An 801-nucleotide genomic window follows, 5' to 3' on the forward strand; every position below is an offset into this window, starting at 1 on the left:
GGATTTTTAAAATAGGCCTTGAACGCACGCGATATAGTAAGTTTTCATAGACCTCGCTTTGGATGCCTCTGCAGTGTCATGTTCTTGCAAAATTTTAACCTATCTTCTAAGCTCTGCCTCTTCTTGCTTATTTAGAAGCCTTACATTACCCGCTTCTTCCCGAAGGCAAACCAAAGCAGTTTGAGCATGAGCAATATGATTGCGATTTTGCTGAGCATAAAACTTGCCACATTTACGAATGACATGCTGCATTTCAGTAGTAAAGGCCTGCCACTTTTGCAAATTATTGAAGGGCTGCGATTGAATATACTGCAGTAAGTTGATAACAGTATTATGAAAAAGGCCCCGCCCAAGATGAGTGTTATTAACCATAAGCAGCCGTTTTTGATGCATAGCGCCCATAGCATGCTGCCAACCAAACACAGCCATGTGAAGGAGTAGCGGGCAGTGATCTGAAAAGTGCATTGCGCTACATACCTGCACATCACATACTGGTGGCAGCCAGTCAAGGCCCATAGCATAGATACAGTCCAGCCTTGACCATGCTCTAGAGTGAGACGCAGAATGGAAAGTGTATCCGCAGCAATCCATACCATGGCACTGAACCCACATATCATGTAAACATAGATGAGCACTTGTTGCAGATTACCACACATCTCTCTCTGCCGCTAACAAAACACCTGCACCAGTCAGAATCATGAGAAAATTCTAGCATGTTAAAATCCCCATAGAGAAAACCATCCACCATATTAACAGTACAGAGCCAATCCTATAACTGACATCGAGCATTGGAATTATTGG

The sequence above is a fragment of the Cibotium barometz genome, chromosome 28 (genome assembly GCF_041138505.1).
Source record: "Cibotium barometz isolate CiBa-2024 chromosome 28, ASM4113850v1, whole genome shotgun sequence".
Classification (NCBI taxonomy): Eukaryota; Viridiplantae; Streptophyta; class Polypodiopsida; order Cyatheales; family Cibotiaceae; genus Cibotium; species Cibotium barometz.